At 40.1% G+C, this 20,131-nt stretch overlaps 1 protein-coding gene across 8 annotated transcripts in view; it reads left to right on the forward strand.

Moving 5' to 3' along the window:
• TTBK2 (tau tubulin kinase 2) overlaps window positions 1–20,131 on the forward strand; it is a 314,450-nt gene that overhangs the window by 71,992 nt on the left and 222,327 nt on the right. Inside the window, exons 1-2 of one of the 8 annotated variants that reach the window (XM_065595340.1) lie at window positions 184–540; window positions 18,841–19,001. The exons of 3 other annotated variants lie outside the window; for them this stretch is intronic. The gene's annotated coding sequence lies outside the window, so the exon portion shown is untranslated. Of the gene's footprint in view, window positions 1–175; window positions 541–18,840; window positions 19,002–20,131 lie in introns of those variants that run through there. 4 more of the 8 variants (XM_024106631.3, XM_024106629.3, XM_042849429.2 and 1 more) reach the window with 4 other exon arrangements.

The raw sequence follows: 20,131 nt of genomic DNA on the forward strand, positions 1-20,131 counted from the left end.
CAAACCTGAAGACAGCGGTATTTCCAAGGCACGTCCTCCTTTCATCATCAGTGATAATCCTGTCTGCCAATCGGCGGGCGGAAGCTCGGTAGCCGTCAAATCAGCGTCCAGCATGACTGCAGATGGGCGGTGCTCTCAGAGACAGCAGGCTAGTTAGCGCTCGGAGCGGGGGGGGGGGAGTTTATTGCGACGGTAGCGAGACCAGTCGGGTCCAGCGGGCACTGCAGCAGGCATGGGAGAGGCGGCAGAGAAGGGGTTAACCCTGCTGGGGTGGGGCACGGGCCCCGCAGTACCCCATTAGCACTCCTTGCCCCTCGGCACTAGTCACCCCTCCCGGCGGGCTCCCTCCCAGGCCGGCAGTCACCATAGAGACCGCACGCGATGGGCAGCCGGCTGAGCCGGGCCCCGCGGCGCTAGCCCTGACTGCAGCTGAGGGGCCGCAGGGGCGCTCTCTCCGCAGGCGTTAACCCGGCCCCCCCGCCGTCTGACTCGCCCCGTCGGGGAGGAGCCGCCGCCGCCGCCGGCTCGGCCACGTTCCAGGTGAGAGCCACCCGCGAGGCTCAGATGGTCTAGACCTGCCCCCCGCCGGGCCCCGCCGCCTTACTATTGTGTTGTTGTTATTTATGGCTGGTCCTTTGTCTCCACGCGGGGCACTGGGGACGGGGGCCTAGGGCGGGCGGGATGCCAGGGGAGCTAGAAATATCAAGGCATTCTTCGCCGGCGCATCCCTTAGCGGATGGCGACTGGGGCCGGAAAGCGAGTGGGACCATTCGGGATTGGTCGCGTCGGAGCTAGGGGAGAAGTGTAATTTGTGTGTGCCCGTTAACGGGTAATAACCGGTGACATAAGGGTGATGAGCGCTAAGGGGCAAGGGAGGAACCTTCCGGGCTACAGCAAGATAAGATCCCGTTGCTAGATAATTCCCCGATTGGTTGCAGACGGACTACCAGTGACGGATGGGTTTTGCTGCATAAAAGCACTTTGGGTCGTTCGGATGAGAGGTGCTGTTCAATGCTGGAATCCAGCAGTCTTACTCTCCACCTTGGCTTTTCTACTCTGAAGTTAAATTTATAGGCACATGATTATGCTTTTTAGTTTCTCTTACTAGAAGAGGATACACAATATTATTAGCAGATATTTGTCACTTGATGTTGAAACAGCAAAGTTTATAATAGATTTTTGTTTTCTTATACACACACATCCATATCATATTTGTATATTATATACATGTATGGGTAAGGATGGATGGAGAATCTGTCTGGTGTCTGTCACATTAAGCACTGGAGACATTAACAGCAGTTGCATCAATATATGAATACAGATATGAGACATGCCTCGGTAGGCCATAGTTGTAACAAATAAACAAACAAATCTAATATGGGAAGGGCCTTTTAAAAATACGATTTTATCCACCACTGGTAGTATTTAAGGATGTAAGAAAATATATTATTTCTGAATGTATAGAATGAGGGTTGAAAACTGTGTTACAGCATCCTTGCACTTCTGTTATCACGAGCGCAAAAGCAGTGAGAGGACAAAGATTGGTATGGAATTTCTAACCTTGACGGTATATGCTGTGGAAATAGGAAACACTCTTTAGTGTAGACAGGGATGGACTTACAAATTCTGATCAACTATTGTATGTCAATTAGAAGAACAAAAGAAGTGGCATGGTTATAGCTTAACATCTTCTATGCAATGCATAGTATTTATGCTGAAGGTATTTATGATGAAGGTGAAAGGGAATGTGTGAAATGGATTATAGTGAAGACATTTCTTATGCAGACAATGTACATGGAGAAACAGTATTTAAAATTAACAAGCTGCTTTTATTTTAAGTGAGAGAAATTTATTAAGTGCCATGATACATTTGTTGCTATATACATTTTTTAATATTAAGAAATGAGGTCCTGTAAAAACCTCAGAACGAGTGGAGATTCTGAAGTTGAGCGGTGAAGTTGCAGTATCAGAATAATAATTTAAAGCCAATAAGATATATTGATTATTGGGGTGGAGGAATGCAAAGAACATTGTACTGCTTATTGGTTAGTTAAATATAGTTAGCATTGAAATGAATGAATGAATTCTACGTTGCAGATCTGCCAAAAGCTTAGTTTTTGTTATAAATCCTCTGTAGGCAATGCTGTCTCTTTGTTGGGGTGTATCTGGATGTGTGTTAATTCATTTTTGCTACAATAATTGAGAGAACAAGAGGTTAAAGGTGATATGATCCTGCAAATTTTTTTGTGTCCGTAGTAGCATTGACTCTCAACAGTGAAATGTGGGACAAATGTATTCAATATTCTGGGTAGCTCAGTACAGAATCTTTTCACCTCTTGACAATGACTTCTCAGGATTATACAGTGAAATGTCCTAGTAATGTATTTGAGTAAGCAAAGTACTAAGTCTTAAAGTTAAAGTATTATTCTAGAGGTAGTCTTGTTAACATCAGTTTGATTTGTAAAGGATGAGCAAAGTGATTTGTGATGTGTATAAAAAAGTGACTATGTACTTTTTGCTAATGCTTTTTATTTGGCTTTCATAAAGTTATTTTTGGCACAGTATATCTAAATACTGTGTTACAATGGAAATGTATTATTAGCTTTCTTCAGAAAACATTTCCATTTTTATTTTGATTTGCTTCAGATCTGCTACTGTGTACTTGGTAGCCACTGTGTCTTGAACCTCTTTGTGGTATTTTGGAAGCAATAGGGGATTAGGCAGAGAAATTCAGATTGATGGAAAATGTGTGAGAGTGGAAGCCCATGAGACATTAATCAGGTCTGATGGAGTTATATAGTACTGCATGTTGCATATTCTGTTAAATTGTGAACACTGCAGTTTTCAGGCCACCAAGGGTTATATGCAAAAAGAACAGGAGTACTTGTGGCACCTTAGAGACTAACAAATTTATTAGAGCATAAGCTTTCGTGGACTACAGTCCACTTCTTCGGATGCATATCGTAGGGTTATATGTATACTAAAATAAAAGTTGGATTGTTTTCTAAAAGGAAAACACTTTTCCTTATCCATAACCATATTTTAACTTTTATAGCAAGAAAATTATAGAGAGCCCCAAGACAGCCAATTATTTTTATTATTGTATATACAATATTAAACATCAATTTGGAATGTGCAAAGTACAGTATAAGACAATCAACAATATTCTTTTTATATCTCCTGTTAAACTAAGACTTGATCCTACTGTAAGAATACACTGACAATTCTAAAGCTGGTGTTCTATATAGTTTCTGTGTATTCCCATTTTCTGCATCATTGTCACCTTCTGCTCTTTTAAACCACTATTTAAAACTGTAGAATCTGGCTAAAGGGGCAGAGAGACAGCTGCCTATTCAATTTAAGACAATACTATTCTTTGCAATCTCAGAGGAATGCCTGGTATATGGGCCAGCTAGCCACTATTCCCCCTCCCCTTCCCAACTCTTGAAACACCCTCTCCTCCAGTGACAGATAAACCAGGAACCTAACAGATCATTCAGAATTTATCATGTTTAATAGACAATGTACTAATCATACAAGAGTTAAAGTTTGCAGAATCAGATTATTACAGATTGCACAATAAAATATCCAAGAACTGTGTAGATTATGCTTTGGTTAAAAATGACTTGTCATCAACCAGATAATGTATTTATTTCTTCTTGGCATTAGTGGTGAAAGAGATTTGTTCATCAGATTAAAATGAAATATATATATATTTACCTCTTTTTGACTTGTTAGAATATTAACATAGGATTAAATTTCTGATTTATCTTTCATATTTTTTTTTAATCTATTGCATTTCACTCAGTTTAGAAAGTGAAACTAGACAGGATAATTTAAATTCTTACACACCCACCCTGTTCTTTATTGGTTGGACTGTGTATGCTACAGAACAACATTTAACAAAGGTCTTCATTGAAAATCTTGAACACCACATAATGTAAATATTTTTTTAAAACAAAATTTAGGCCTAGACAGGTTTTTACACCATGCCTTGTGATGCCCCTACATATCCCTTCTCTCAAACATCACCCAACCTTTACTTGGTCTAAGTTTATAATCAAACCCTTCAGGATGTGTGTTTTTTTTTTTTTTTTTTTTAATAAATTGTCTTTTGATATATGTATACATTTTCCATTTGACAGCTTCTTCCACCCCGTTTATTAAAAATTTGTGGTATGTGCTGAACTCCATTACACTTTTCATCCTGAGCTAGGTATGGAGTGTGGTATGCTCATAAGAGAACACAATACATATTGTTATGACTGAGCTGGATGAAACCTTGTTGTGGGCTGAGTTTAAAAAACCTCAGTGAGGGTGATGGGTTTGAATGCGCACATCAGTTAGCATAACTGTAGGGAGAAGTTAATCACAAACCCCCAACTAAAAAGGAGTTTTAGGCTAGGTGGGTTGAGGGGCTTTTACTTGAGTATTGTTTTGGGGTAGTGTGTGTGCGGGAGGAAAGGTTTAAGAGGTTTGGGACTGTAAGCTAAGAAACTATTCTTGTGTTTCTGGTTCCTCCTGCATTTGGAGAAGTAGGACTTTGCACATTACTTGTAAATAAATAAGATTGCATCAAAGAAAATATGGGACTCTATTGTCAATTTCTGCCCCCAATTAGAACATTCCCATGGCCTTGGACTTTGATGAGCTGCTACAGTTCAAAAGGGACAACACCACTAATGATATTTGATGTTGGGATCTCCTATTCTCACATTATGTCTGGTTCTGAATAATAAGATCTGGAATCGCAGAAGGGTGGATGCCAGAGAATGGTATAACTTATCCAGGTAGTTGGATTGTTCTAGGTTTTAAACGTGGATATCATTACTTTTTTTTGTTTTTGTTTTAAATAACCTCCTCTACCTTTTAAATAGTATTGGTGACTTTTGTGAGGAGTTTGTCTATTTATTATATTTAATATATCCTCTTAGATGTGAAACTGTTTACTGATTTGATTGTCACCACAGAATCACATGACCTTGTTTGCCTTGTGATAGTCTTCTCCTGAGCATGTTCTCTCTGCAGTAGAAATTCAGTTCATGCCAGTTTTGGCATCCTCCTTTCTGCATAATGCTTTCAAAATGGTGAAAAATTTGTTAAGATTACTTGTGATTTTTGCTGGTGGAGCACTCATTGCTATAGGTAACTTTAGAAATTATAAAATGCTGTACTACTATTAGGGTTGTGTCATCATTATGCAAACTTTTTTTTAAACTGATTCACTATCCCATAAAAGCTACCTTAGATTTTTTAAAATTTACAAATGAAAAAAACTCTGTTCAGTCACTCTTGTTTTGACTTAAAAAAAAAAAACTTTATTGCTTTTAGCCTTTTTACTTTGACTTTTAAAATATATTGTTGTTATACCTAGGGCCTTACCAAATCCATGGCCATGGAAAACGCGTCATGGACTGTGCGATCTTGTCTCCCCCTGTGAAGTCTGGTCTTTTGTGTGCTTTTACCCTATACTATATAGCTTTCATGGGGGGAAATCAGCGTTTCTCAAATTGGGGGTCCTGACCCAAAAGGGAGTTGAGTGAGGGGGGGTGCGTCACAAAATTATTTTAGCGGGATCGTGATATTGCAACCGTTACTTCTGCGCTGCCTTCAGAGCTGGGCAGCTAGAGAGTGGCGGCTGTTGGCTTGGCACCGAGCTCTGAAGGCAGCACTCTGCCAGCAGCAGTGCAGAAGTAAGGCTGGCAATACCATACCATGCCATTCTTACTTCTGCACTGCTGGTGGTGGCAGCACAATACAATACAATACACACTTTAAAATGTAGTATGAATATTTAATATTTATTGTTTATTTTCTAAATATGGATTGCATGAAAGGCTGTAATGGCTTTGAGGAAACTCTTCTTGTCTGTCAGATTAATAATGGGAATAGGTTTGTTTGTGTGTTTTATTTGGCAGCTCAGCTGGTGAAAAAGAGCATCTCTGCTTAGACCAGGACTCTTCTATTATGTAAGAAATTGTGTGACATGACTTCGTTGGCATTTTGAACAGTATGTTTGCAATATACAAATTGAACTACTGAGAAGGTCACCAAAAGACTTGCATATCTTTTGGTCATCTAACAGCTTGACTATTAGGTATACTGTTGTGGTCTAGGAGCAGTGTTGTGACAAATTAAATTTACATGGGAAGATTATTATTTGATTACTAGTGCTACTTTGTAGTCAACTTTTGATGATGGATACAGACTCTTCACCCATCTCATCCTAAACACTTTCTCACTATTCATTCATATATATTTTAAAAAGGCCAGAAGGAGACCATTGTGATCATCTAGTTTGAGCTGCATAAAGCAAGTCATGGGACTTCCCTGAATTAATTCTTGCTTCAGGTCCAATAACTGTGGTTGAACTAGAATATATCTTTTAGAAAAACATCTGATCTTGATTTTAAAAATTTCCAGTGATGGAGAATCCACCATAACCCTTAGCAAGTTGTTCCAATGGTTAATTACCCTCACTGTTAAAATTATTTGCATCTTGTTTGTAGTCCTGACTTTGTCTATCTTCAACTTCCAGGCATTGGATCTTGTTATACCTTATGTCAGCTATGTAAAGAGGTGGGCCTAGAATCTGGGGCTTTGAGGACCCTTGGTCACTGACACTCCCTTGTCACCACCAGCAGAGACCGATGAAGCAGCACCTCACTAATCTTGAAAGGTCAGGTCATAGAGGAAGTCCTGTCAGTACATCCAAGGCCTAGAGTGCCTGATTGGCTTGCACTCATGACTTAAGCTAGGAAGTGACCTGGTTGGATTGTCCAAACAACTGAGCAGACTTCCTATTGCTGCCACATTGGACCCCACTCTTTGCTTGTCTCCTGTGATCTGCATCCAGTCCTGTTCTTGGTTCCTCCTGCCTTACTCCAGCACCCAATCCCAGTTCCTGCCTTACTGCTGCTCCTTGACTCATATCTGGTTCCTGCTGCTATGCCTCACTTTTGACCATCAGCTCTGAAATCTGACTCTGACCCTGGCTTGATTCTTGACTCTGACTCCAGCTCTGACCTCTTGGTTTGACTCCTGATGCTGACTCTTGCTCTGATCGTTAGACAAGACTGCCTATATCCTGGTTCCAAACATGCTAAATTGAAGAGCCCTCCATCATTACATTTCGATTCCCCATTTAAGAACGTACAGTTTGTATGTCAAGTCACGGCTTAATTTTCTCTTTAAACTAAATAGATTGAGCTCCTTGAGTCTCTCACTATAAGGCATGTCTTCAATTCTTTAAACATTCTCATGGCTCTTTTGAATCCTCTCCAATTTTTCAACATCCTTCTTGGAGTGTGGACACCAGAACTAGACATAGTATTACAGCAGCGGTCGCACCAGTGCCAAACAAAGAAGTAATATAACGGGGTGGCCCCTCTCATTCTCTGCCTATCAGACTGGGAGGGGGGGAGGGCTCGGGGTTTCTGCCCTGCAGGGTGGTGGGACTAGGAGCTTCTGGCAGAGATGACTAGTGCCTGTTGAGAGTGGGGGGACACAATTTAAAGGTTTGTCCTCCCCCCCCCCCCAACAGCTTGAGTTATGCCCCCCCCAGGAATGCCCCCCCTCTTATCCTCAGCGGCCCTCCCTGCAGTTCCCAAGTGCTAGCTCCCTGGGGAGGCAGCCACAAACAGCCGGGAGCTGTGGGAAGGGGCCACTGCTTTAGCTCTGTGGAGAGAGGCAGCAGCAAAAGCAGAGGCTCTCCCTGGAACTCCCAGCTCTCTGCCACTGCCTCGCCCCACTGCTGCAACTCCCAGCTTGCCTGTTCCAGCAGCTGCCATGCAGGGAGGGAGCCCTGTGGCACCATGTGATCGAGTGGGGCAAGCAAACCCTGGCAAAAATCTGGGGGGTATATGACCCCCCCCCCCATGCCCCACCTCTGCTTAGCAGAGAAGGGGGACTGGGGACTTCAGCCCTGTGGGGCATGTCTGCTGAGTCTTGGGGCTTTCAGAGCCCCCCCCCCCCAATGGGATGTGTCTGCTGGGGCATAGAGTTTCAGCAGGAGCAGGGCAGAGGGCAGAAGCCCCAAACCCCCGCAGGTGTCTCCCATGCGGCTGAAGCCCTGAGGACCACACCCCGCCTCACCCTGACAGGCTGCCCTGGCTCTCAAACTTCTGAAGATTGTCATGTGCATCTCAGAGGGTCAGTAAGTTTGGCCACCCCTATAATATAACTTCATATTCCTCTGTTAATACATGGTAACAGGATGCTCTGCTCCTTTAAGGACCTGGGGCCAGCTAGCACTGTTCAGTTATCAGACTCAGCTGGGAAGTGTTCAGGTTATGCCTGGGAAGGGCTGAGAGCTCACTTGGCAAGGAAACTGTAGGAGGCAGTTTGGCTTCTGTGACTGGCCCTGGAGCAGAGGGAGAGGTGTAGAGTGAAGTGACTCTGGGCCCCTTCAGATTCTGTTGGTCAAGGGTTTTTGTGTATTTTTATTTATTTATTTAATAAACCACATCCTCCCAATCTTTGGAGATGGCACAAATGTAAGTTATTAAGTAAAATTTTAAATATCATAGGGCAAAGGACTGATCTGTATAGGACCCCACTAGAAACAAACCCACTTGATGATTCCACATTTACAGTTACATTTGGAGACCTATTGTTAGCCAGTTTTGAATCTGTTTAATATTCACCATGTTAATTTTGAATCATGTTAGTTTCTTATTCAAATGCCTTATGTGAAGTCTAAGTATATTGCATCAAGACTATACTTTTATCAACCAAACTCATAATCTCATCAAGAAGATCACATGTTATGTTGACAAGATCTATTTTACATAATCTTGTGTTGATTGGCATTCACTAAATTACCCTCTTTTTTTAATTCTTTATTAATCAAGGCTGGTATCAACTGTTCCATTATTTAGCCAAAAATTGTCAGTCTGACAGACCTATAATTACTTTGGTCATCTTGTTGACACTTTTGAACTAGTAAGACAGCGTTAGCTTTTTTCAAGTCCTCTGGAATTTCTCTGATGTTCCAAGTCTTATTAAAAATCAGGCCAGCTCTTTTTAAAACTCTTGGATGCAAATTATCCGGACTTGCTGATAATGAAATATCAGTAAGATATTTTTCAATCATCATCATGTGGTATGATATGGTAGCTTTTTCCCCAAAACAGACCAGAAATATTTATTGAACTCTTCTACCTTTTCTGCATTATTATCAACAGTTCTACCATTTCAAGCTTATAATTGACCAATACTATTGCTAGTGTTCCTTTTTTCCTGATATACATATGATTCCTTTTTATTGTCATTAATTCTGCTGACCATAGGTTTTTTTTTTCTGTGCTGCTTTGATCAGTGTCCTATAGTTGACCTCCAAAAAGCAGCCTTTTTCTCACTGATAATCTTTTAGCAAAGTTATGTAGATATGATCTGCTATCTTGCATCTGTTTATTTTTTAAAGACTGTATTGTTCATTAAATAAACTATTGCTAGTAAAAAAAATTTGCATTGAAGGATGGGTTTATTGATAATTATCTTGTCAACTACTGCAATATATCTAATCTTCACTGTCTGAGTTTGAGTAAAGTTATTAAAGAGCTGGTAGCAAACTGATTTCAGCAGCGCCTCTCTTCTGCTTTGGCTAGTATTTATCAGACCAGGTTATGATATGGGGATAGAATTGGAAGGTATCTCCTTAATCTCATGGACAGAGGACAAATTTAATTGTTGATACTAGATGTATGTGTCTTCAATATCATTAGTCACATGTTGCTGTTGATTTGCCTTCAAGAGACCTATCAGGAATGGGATGAGTTGCACAAAGCTGGCTTTCCTGGTTTCTTTTGATTAGGTAACCTAAAATCACGATGGGCTCCTCCTTCTCCCCAAGATCTCTGACCTTTGGTGTCACTCAGAGTTCAGTTCTCTCACATTCTCTATTCTGTATAGGTCTGAATAGCAAGGGAGATCATGAGAATGTGTGGACTTCAGTAAGTTGATACCCAGTTCCAGATCTCATCTTCATCAGACATAGCCAGCACTAATACTTGGATGTTCCAGTGGCTGAATGAGAGAAGTATGAGAATGAAAAATAGTTGGCTCAAGCTCAAGATGGAAGCATTGCTGGATGAAAGGAACTAGCTTTGAGGGACTAGCAAGAGCTCTTGCCTCATCTTCTATAGAGGGTATTTATTTGCCTTCCTGTGGTTAAGGTGATGAGAAGACCTGGGTAATCATCTTAAATCCTTGGCATTCAAATAGAAGCTGTAGTCAGGAATGCATTTTACCTTTTTCAGCCTTTTTTGCATCTCGTTCTTTGGGTCCAGATGTAGCCACAGCGATCCATGTCTTTATTGCCTCCATGCTGAACTGCTGCAACATACTGCTTCTGGTAGCCAAGTCACAGACCTTGCAGCAATGGCAGATGGTCCATCATGAAAAGGCTCATTTGTGCAATGTAAACTGATGAGCACCTCACATCTTTTTTGTGTATACCAGCTCCCCATCCAGTTCCAGATCTTCTTTGAGGTGTCCTTATATTACTGTAATGTTTTCAATCAGTTGTAGTCAGGCTTTCTTAGAAACTGTTTCTTACTCCAGGGTTCACTCTGACATTTTAGATCCTAGATGTTCTTAGTTGAAGTCCTCAATTGTGGAATTCCTTACCAAAGAAGGCAAGGTTGAGCCTGGATCTTACCACCTTGAAATACAAAGCAAGATGCATCTATTTGTTCCCTCAATAATGATGGCTACAGAATAGCTGATGTGGTCCATCGAGGAGACAAAGCAAGAACATTTCACAGAAGAAAGTGATATGAGTGATGGAGATTAGTTTTCTTTCAGATGACAATGATACTTGTGAATACGACCTCTAAATGCCACTGAAGTGGCTGCATTAAAAATGCCAACTGTGGATACTGTCTTTAAGACTCATAAAAAAAAAATGGTTTGTATATATTACTTTTGCATTCTCTTTGGCTGCAAGTTAGGGATGGTATGGTGTTGGTTTATATTTGACCCCGATTAACCTGTCCAGTCTCTACCAGAGACCATTACGTATGCTTCCTTTATATCTGAATGCCATGGAGGAAAATTATTTTTCTTCTCAGTCTTAGGGTAGCAGTTATGCAGAAGCCCCTGCACCCACTGGCTGATTACGTACATGAATGTGATGAGTGACCTTCAATATTTTGATTGTTGTTGGTAGCCCTTTGCTTGTTCTGGGTGATGATTTTTTTTTTCTTTTTTTTTTTTAAGTTCACATAATGTGCCTTCAGTCACTTGTGTTTAAATGCATTTTCTTGAGTTCCTCAGTTTGACAGAATTTTTTGAAGTCATTCTCTCATTTGGCTACTGTCTAGATTTTTTTTTTTTTTAATGACGAGTGTTCTGTGGATGCCCTATCTACAAAATTCCCTCTTTTGGACTATAATTTGATTTATTTTCAGATTTCTTTTTATAAAAGTACTTCCCCAATACTAAGGACAATTAAACTTCAAAAAGCTCAATCTTAATTCTTTTAACTCAAATTTTAGCTGCTTGTTCTATGTCTTTCTTCTGTTTTACCAAAAAGACTCAGGCTCGAATTCCTTTTTGTCAATATTGGACAAAGTTCACTTTTGGTCACTGTCTGGAGTTCTCTTACTCCACCTTGATTCTCTGTGGAGCATCATGTTGGGATAACTTGTTTATTGCTTTGAGTGCCGTTGAAAGAAAATCTGATCTGAGTATTTTTAGCACAATCTTTTTATTATAAGGATTAAATGTATTTTTCACTTATGCAACAGTTTTATATTTCTTTTATAGAGTTTTATGCTCAGCGGCTTTTTAATATTTGTGTCCATTCTTAACTCCTCAATTTTGTAATGGCTCTCTAATATGGTGAATTTGCAGCTCATTTAACTGGCGAATGCGTTTAATAATTCTCTCCTGTAATAGATCTAGGACTGAGTCTCCCATTTCCTCTCATTCACTTTCTTTTCCCTCATTTTAGGCTTTGTTTTTCTGTCCCTAGAGATGTTTCAGTTGCATCGCTATAATCAGTCTTCTTCCTTGGGTTTAAAAAAAAAAATTGTGTAAGGAAATCATGAAGAAGCCACATTTTTGGTGTTTGAGTAGGCATCCAAAAATACAGGCAGCATGATGCAAGCTTGTAGAAATCAGTTATAATCAGCTTTTTCATTTTTTTAATAAAAAGGTCAACATCAGTGCAATCCAAGAAAAGATGAAAAATTCCTATTGTAAGACTTGCTCATAAAAATTAGTCTGCACTTTTAGCAAATAAAGACCATTCTGCAACAAATAGGCAGTGTCCATTGTTTTGGGAGGGAGGGCAATGATGGTAGATTTGCTCCTGAAAATATAATAAATACACACACAAAAATTATAAAGTAATTGGGCTTTCTACTCATACAGCGTATGACCCACAAAATCAAGGAAATGAAAAGGTAAGTCACCTAATGGTAAATAATCTTCTATCTACAAGCTCACACCTTACCATTACCACAATTTCTGTATACCGGAGGGGAGCCCAGGCAGTGCAATTTAACACTTCCCCCCCCCCCCTCCCTTTCATCCTTCTGCACACACCACTGTACCAGATTATTTCCCCCCAACACTAGTAGTCGATTTTGTAGGGAAAGGATAATTTGGTGATGGGTGGTAGAAGGGTGGCAGAGTGGCACCCTAGAGTGGCAGAATTAAAGTTTAGTAGTTGTGGTAGTAGTAATAGTAATTTGTGTGCTTGTAGGTGGAAGAGTTATTTACAATTATGTGTGCTAACTTTTTGTTTCCTTTGTGGATTTGTGTTGAGCATGTAGAGCAACCTTAACTACTTCACAGGTAATTTTTTTTTTTTTGCATATTAATTTCCTAGGTTTTTTAAAATACTTGATGCGGGGATTGGAGAAGGGGGGATTGTTGGAGGTAAAAATGCAGATGCTGATGGAGAATTTTCTGTCAGCAGCTGTGCATTAATCATTCTTTGTTATAGGATAAAATCTGACCAGAAAATAGTGATCCCAAAAGAGAAGGATTCAGGTGAGGCTTGTCACCCCCCCTCCTCCCCCACCAGTCAGTTTTACATGCACCTGACCACTGTCAACTAATTGGGTATGTATGTGTGGCACATAAACTTTTTGGTTAGAATATGAACGGCAGTAAAAACTAATATAAATCTAACTTTTTTTTTTTTTATAAAACAACTACCCAATGCATCAGAACTAATCAGGATCCATTTCTTTACCAATTTGAGTAGGTAAAAAATGTTAAAGACCGAGAGAGTGGTCAACATTCCTAACTGGATTTGCTAACAAGTGCCTCCATCGTGTTCTAAATTCTTATTGCAGATGGTAGGGGCCAATGAGGAAAGAGACAAATGATATTTTCTGGCCAATTGACTTCAACTTTATTGAATCTGGATATCTCCTAAAAGTAGCACAGTAGGGGAATGGTAAAATGAAAGAGCATGGGAGCATCTACATGCCCTGATACCTAGACCAAGTCTTCTGCCACCTGGTGATCATGGAAACAATTTCCAGTGGCTTAAGATATCCTGCTACTATTTGTTTCCTGTGGTAAGGACTAATGGATCTCTGATCAGGGCTTGGGAAGAAGCATGCAAAACCTACTTACGGTCGTGAAATGTTCAGGGTCTCAGAGTGAGTTGCCGTTGCTAAACCTCTTGCACACCAGGTCCATGGCTACTCCTTGCTGTAGTGACCAACCTCTTGTCTGGAGCAACTACCAAAACCTTTTCTCATTGGCAACAGGAAAAGAAAAATTAGCAGTGTTGTTAGCAACGCTGATTACAATCCTATCCCTAAGAGTAGTGGTTCTCAAACTTTTGTACGGTGACCCCTTTCACATAGGAAGCCTGAGTGCGACCCCCCCCCATAAATTAAAAACAATTTTTACATATTTAACACCATTATAAATGCTGTGGGCAAAGTGGGGTTTGGGGTGGAGGCTGACATTGCAAACCCCCATGTAATAACCTCGCGATCCCCCAGGAGTCCTGACCCCAGTATGAGAACCCCTGCTTAATCATAGAATCATAGAATGTTAGTGTTAGAAGAGACCTCTGGAAGTCATCTAGTCCAATCCCCTGCTTAAGGGATGTCGTGGACATCCTCTTATGAGGTCAGCCTTCAGTAACTGACCTTTAGAAAACTTCACTTATGTACTGCTACAATTTGAAATCAGACTCTCTCCTTGAGTGGGTGCAGGCACTGGTTTTTCTAGCACTAACTGAGACTCCTGGAATGGGGGTGTGTGTGCTCAAACACATCAGAAATAATATCCCATTATTAAAGATGTGCCAGACCAGTTGTTACAGCCCAGTACATTACAAACATTGTACCATTCAAGCATGGTCCTGAGCCCCTTAAGTCTTCAGTGGATACTTAAACCATTAATACCATAACCTGCCGGGGAGCATGAGCTCAAGCCTACAGTTCCTATCCAAAACATGTGCTAATGGATTGATGAATTATTACTGTGTGGGGTCATGGCACAAACCCGCACTAGTTTAATTACTTTCTTTAAGTATTTATACAAATTCACACGAGTAATACATAACCCAAGGTTACATTTTGTTTAAAAATGATGTGTTGCAAAATACACAGAACAAGTTCTCCACTTATGGAAGAAAGAAAGGGCCTATGTCAATAAAGTGGGGAGGTTGATATTGTAGGGAGTGAATACTGTTTCAGTCCTTAGTTTCATCTGTGTCAAAGTCCTTGCCTGAAGCACTATCTTTGAAAGTATTAAGTATGAGGGTCACTGATGTCAAATCCCAGAATAATTCTCATTTCCCATCAAAAGTGGCCTTGAATTATGATGGAGAGAAAAGTGTTCTGATCTTTTCTTCACATTTTTTATTTCAGAATAGTGAAGTCCCTTCTCTTAGCCTTTGTCGCTGGCCTGAGATCTCAAAAATAGTATTTTGGCCCCTTTCAATTCTGTTTCCTTTATACTATGTGCAGCGAGCAGAATTGTCGGTTATCCTAATCATATAGTATGACGACAACGATGATTCGTCCATGCAAATTTTTATGGCTCTTTCCTTATGGGAATGTGATACCTATTTTATAGGTAGCTAGGATCTTCTTTCACATCTAGGTTCAGAACTTTGATACAAGAAAGTAGGTCTGAATAGACTTTCCCTCAAGGGAAACTTGCACTCCTACATTTCTGGCTCTTCCTTGTCTCTCTCTTCCCCCCTCTCCCCAATATTCCAGTTGACAATCTGGAGCCATAGTGTCCTGCATTAGTGTTGGAATCTGCCCTTGGTTTCAGTTAATTTTAGGGTGACCAGAAGTCCTGATTTTATAGGGACAGTCCCGATTTTTGGGTCTTTTTCTTATATAGGCTCCTATTACACCCTCCCCCTCCGTCCCGATTTTTCACACTTGCTGTCTAGTCACCCTAGTTAATTTTATTATGCTGTCCAAGTTCTGCACCCTTTAATTTTTTTTTTTAAATCCTGGCTTCTCATTTAGCAGATATTCTCCAAATTTTGTATTTCAAAGAGAAGATCTTGTGTTGCATTATTCTGCTCCAGTGTTCTTTGCCAGAAAAATGCTATAGTTTAATGTTGCTGAGTGAATCTGACTTTGTGGCGCTTCCTCTCAGCCCCAAGTTCAGGTACTACCTCCAGTATCTTTTTTTTTTTTTTTTTTTTTTTTTTTTTTTTTTTTTTTTTTTTATGCAGATTCTATTGCTAACAATATTAATTCTCCCTTGGTTTTGGGGATACTACCATCTGATTTTTAAAAGTGGTCTGTTGACACCTCACTTACTTCAGACTTGCAGACCTAATGCTACCTTTCAGTGGAAAAATTTAATTTAAAATACTGGAGTAATTTTTCTTTTAGTTTGGAAGGTAAAGATTAATGACCTCAGTAAGAATTCCAAGGAGCATATATCAACCTGTGCAAGGACTCAGAATCCCCTGGGAAATTGGGGGCTGTCCTCATGGAGCTCAGGATGTGTGTACATACCAAAAGCATTGGGTTTTTTTTCCCCCTCTAACACGTCCACAAATGCACTCAAGTGCATGGATTATCAAGTTGCTTAAACAACGTTACAATCCATGCTCCTGAGTGTGTGTGTGGACATTTTTTAGTTACTTCGTACTTTTTTGTTAGAATGTATTTAAGGAATTGTTTAAAAAGTAGAGTTACAATACTAAAAAACAAAAAACTTTCCCCTGCATCATCTGCCATGTACGCCATGTCTTTGGGCTAATGTATATAGATAAGAAAGTGAAACTGACCAGTCTGGTTTCACTTCTGATTATAAGGAAATGCAAGAAGTAAACTCCATAAATACTGAAAAATGAAAACTATAGTATATTAAACTACTTCAATTTTTTATAATTTCATGAGTTATTAGTAGCACATGTATTAATTTGTATTTAAAAATGACTGTGTTCCTGTAAATGTTAGTTTGTATACTTCTCCTGATGAAATGTACATTTCTGAACTTTTGAAAACCCTTTTGCTATAATATAGTAAATTGAAGTATTTTGCATTTGACCATTTTCTGTAACAGTATGGAATAATTTATCATTAATATGTTACATCACACTACCCTCTACAAGGTTGAAAAACTGGTAATGTTACAGGGCGATATCAGATATTTACTTATGGATATAAAAACAGTAAGATGTTTTGGTGACCTAATGAGTCAGTGCTTATGATGTCACCAAAACCTAAGACCTGTTTAGTATCTTGTGAACAGTTTACCTCCTGCTATTTTTAAAATTATGTTATGGAGCTCATGACTACTTGACTATTCAAGCCATGTTTCCTTCCACTTCCCTTTATGTAAGGTGATGTTTTTAATACTAAAGAGATACATTAGTAGTAACAAATATTTGAGTAGGATTGCAACTCTTAATTGTTTTTCTATCCAGCTGCTGCCCATTTTTCTGTGGCTATTTCCAGCTCCTCTCTCAGAGGCTATTTTCTCCACTGCCCATTCTCTGCAGCTCTCCACATTTGGTACTCTTGTTCTTGTTTCAATTTCCTCAGCCCCAATTCAGCCAACTCCAACTGAACAGCTGCTTTATTGAGGATTATGCCAGGCTAATCCCCACTGTTCCTAGGGGAATTGTACCGCTGCATTCCCCACACCCTTATTTCTTTCTGAGGGGTATGACTGCTCTATATGTTACTTACCTTGTGCTATGAGCATAATTCTCATCTCCTGTATGTTTCTTTTCTGCTGCAATTAATCCGTGTTCTGTGCACAGATGCTCAAACTGAGCTTTGGTCAGTTTGGCATATGTTTCTTGTTTGCTTATTTTGTGCTGCTTTTTGTTCTATTGCCCTCTCTTGAAATAAACAAGCAGAAAACAACAAAACAACCTTTTTCTTTCCTGTCCAACCTTATTACTTATGAATATTTAGGAGGTGTATATCAGTATACTTTGTAAGTGCCTTGAGTGTGAACTTTGGTTAGCTCATAAATTGGGTGCAGATCCTGTTGACAATGCTACTGTGACACATTTCAGGGTTAGCTGAAATGTCCCTAATGAATCGCTAACATCTGCTCACAGTGGCAGGGAGGCCTCTCTGTGCCCACCAGGTGAAACTCTCTCTAGCTACTGGCAATGCAAGCACTCTGCTCCAGGCTCCATGAGCCCTGCTAGCAGCCCTCTCTTTGCAGGCTAGCAATTTACACATTCCACTCTGTTACACTGTAGTCCCCCATTCCCTATCATCTTGACACCCCAGTGGACTCCTGGTGTCTGCAGCCTCTGGAAACAGTGCACCCTAGTTTACTGGTTTCACTCTCCTTAGCCCGAGGTGCTTTGACAGGTAAAACCAAATGGAAGTTTATTTAACAGAGCTTGGGATAAAGATTCAAATAAAGCAAGGATAAGAATTTGAAAACAAAAGGTTACAGGTAAAAGGAAAAACATAAAACACATTTTATAGCTTATATTTATTAACAAGTTATTCTCCTGTCTTATAAAATACTTCTCACTCAATGGTTAGTTCTTTCAGCTGCCCCCAGGACTGCCGTGATCTTGTGCTGCAGTTGGGGGGGGGGGGGGGCAATGCCTTCCATGCCCCCAACTCTGCCCATGCACTCAGGGCTTCTGCCCCACGGGGAGCATCAGGGCTCGGGGGGCCAGGATTCAGCCTCGCGCCTCCTGGCTTCAGCCCCGCGTGGACCCCTGGTTGAGAACTGCTGATGTAATATACCTGCCAGGGCAAAACTGGGCATATCTGTGTCACAAATACATTAGTAGGCGCCTTTCTTTTTTTAATTTACTTCTGTGTTGTGTACAGTTCAGGAACTGAAGCTGTGTGGAAAAGTATACTAGCTTTCATATGGATTATTTATATAGAAGCCTGAGATACTGTATACTGTCTGGAAATTTCAAAAATGCAATGATTGTTAAGCCTTTCATTTTCTAAGTATTGCTCAGATATGTGTTATACAGATTTACAGACATCTAAAGTTTGAAATAGGCCACTTTGCAAAATTGCTTGTATGCATTTTCATGTTCTTTAATAAAAGAATGTACTCCTGGGTTTAATTGTACAAGTCATTGCAACCTTAGTTGTGGAGCTGCTAGGATGACTTCATAACATATTATGCCAAACTTGCAAAATTGTCACATATATAAGTTCAGGTGAAAATCTACTAGGCTGTCTGAATCATGCCAATGACAATGCAGTCTGGCCCATCTATCCTAGTTTGTGCACATCTATGGGAAAGAAGGGTGAAGACTGTCTGTATGTTTGTGGGATATTGTGCTGTGAGGAAAAAAGGTGTGGGAAAGGTGATCCACTCTTGCTAGCTTCTCTCTGTCCTCTGCATCGCACAGTCCCTTGCATTCTCCCCTTTTATTTTACACAGGATGGAACAGTGCTCTATAAGGCATCCACGACACAGCTATAGAACACTATGAATTCTGAACTGGTTCCAAAATATGCTACAGGTTGTGGTTTTGTGTTACGAGACTGAAAACCTTAGTCTCCTATTGTCTGCCCCAGAATTTACTGGTCCCAAGTGAGCAGGTGAGTAGAAATTTGTAAGGCGGAGTATAGATTCAGTTAGTAATCTTTGCTCTGCCCCACCCGCCTCAAAACCACCGCAGAACGGCTACCATGTTTCCATACCAGCTTTTCAGAGGTGGGTGAAGCGACTTCTGTAAAACACATTGGGTCTTTTGGTATGGGAGATACTATATAATATTTTATATAAAAAGTGGCTTGATTGTCAGGAAATTTGGAACACATACTAAGTTCTCATTTATATAATGGATTACTTTATAGAGAGTAGAGGTAGGGTTGGTGTCTGTCTGTGCACAGTTTAATCAAATCTTTTTTGTTGCTTTACCACCATAAGCTGTTCTTTGTTTTCTAAATTATTAAAAAAAAAATGTTACATGCTCTGAAATGAATCTAAATTTATTTCCAAGTTGAATCTTTCCTTGCTGGAGATATCTGATGTTGGAATAGATCTGTGATAGTTGTCAATCTTATTCCAATAGGAGTCAGCTGTTGCTACTGTCCCTTCACAGATTCTTGTTGGTGCACTTACTAGCAAGTTTGAAATGGAAGATAGTATGTGATATTAGGTAATTTCATAATACAGCTTCAGTGTAAGTTAGTACTGCTTCCTTGCAGTTCTAATTTACACTGCCTCCACTAGCTTTCTGCCATTGGTGAGGAGTTCTATAATGGCTATCTCTAGCTGGTTGAAAGCCACTTTGTGCCATTTCTGGCTTGAATGTCTGAACCCACAATATGTGGAAATCCTATTTGTTAGCATTGTTCCTAACTCTCAGGAGGTAAACAATAGACATGTCCTGCCTTGAATCAGGTAGGATTTTCTTGACAGGGTCATGTAATAATTTACAAATATTTCTGATTTCTCACAGCAGTAAAAATTTACTAGCCTGACTTGATCCTCCCTGAATATTTGTGTTATTTGCTAAGTTGTCTAAAGAAAAATTGTTGTTTTGCCTAATATCCTGTTAATGCAGGCATTTTGTTTGTTCGTTTTTTAAAAGCCCTGGGGGAGGAGGGGAGTTTCACCAGATATCTCTGAAAAATTATGACATCATAATCTCAATCAAGGTACTGGTAACTTGGCTACAGCATGTTTCTATTCTTACCCCCCTTACCCTCCCCCCCAAAATCCC

The sequence above is a fragment of the Chrysemys picta genome, chromosome 4 (genome assembly GCF_011386835.1).
Source record: "Chrysemys picta bellii isolate R12L10 chromosome 4, ASM1138683v2, whole genome shotgun sequence".
Taxonomy (NCBI): domain Eukaryota; kingdom Metazoa; phylum Chordata; order Testudines; family Emydidae; genus Chrysemys; species Chrysemys picta.